Source organism: Ipomoea triloba, chromosome 15, assembly GCF_003576645.1.
Source record: "Ipomoea triloba cultivar NCNSP0323 chromosome 15, ASM357664v1".
Lineage (NCBI taxonomy): Eukaryota > Viridiplantae > Streptophyta > Magnoliopsida > Solanales > Convolvulaceae > Ipomoea > Ipomoea triloba.
In genome coordinates this window covers 13,775,952-13,776,898 of record NC_044930.1, presented here as the reverse complement: position 1 = coordinate 13,776,898, position 947 = coordinate 13,775,952, and positions in this window count along the sequence as shown.

Here is a 947-nt window from a genome sequence, read left to right as displayed (position 1 = left end):
CAATATTTTACTTTGTTTATTTCGTTTTCATGCTGATACTATTCGGTAGTGTGTTGTTACTATCATGTTTCGTCTAGCCAGGCACGTTAAACGTAGCACTCTTGGGAGGCACCCCAAGCCCAAAATAAGATAGAGAAACCTAGGAACCAAGAAGAAAGGAAATGTAAAACTCATATTCTTTATTCTTTGTTGCTGACCTTTAACGTAGGAAATTTTTGAAGGGCAAACTAACGAACGATGCTTCATTCATCCCTGAAGAGGTGCACAGTATGGTATATTTTTCTTAACTCTTTTACATTACGTATGCCCTGGTTTATTGTTGATATGAATATACTTACCCGAAGAGTCTGTCTGATTTAACATACATATGATGAGTAGTATGATTTTGTTTATAAATGGGTATTTTAGATGTGGCCCAGCTCCGGAAACACTTCTAAGTGTGGAAAGGTAGTCCTTATTACTTGTTTATATGACCCCCTACTCCTTGTCCATTGTTCCTCATTATAACATCGAGGATGATGTTATTTTCTAAGTGTGGAAAGGATGCGCTGCATATACATACTCGATTGATTGATTGATTAAGTCTAATGGGCGTAAGATTTTGGAGAATGTGTTATTGTTGATACTATCTAGGAGGAATTCTAATCTTGTGCGAAGAAAATTTTTTAAATATACTTTGGAAGTTGCCTTTTGCACCTAAAATTGAAATCCTTGGAACTGAAATGGTTCAAATCTTTGCGTGTTTGCATGTTATTCACCTCTTATTTTGTTGGGACCTTAGTCAAGGATCTTTCGAAGTGGGAGTGTGTACCCTCTAATTTTAGAAAGATAAGGTTAGCGAAGCCCGGAAATTGAACTTAATTTGGTAGGGCATGGGGCAAAAGGAGAGCCTAAATGTGAGAATGTGAGATCATAACCCAATCCCTTTTTTTTTTTTTTTTTTTTTT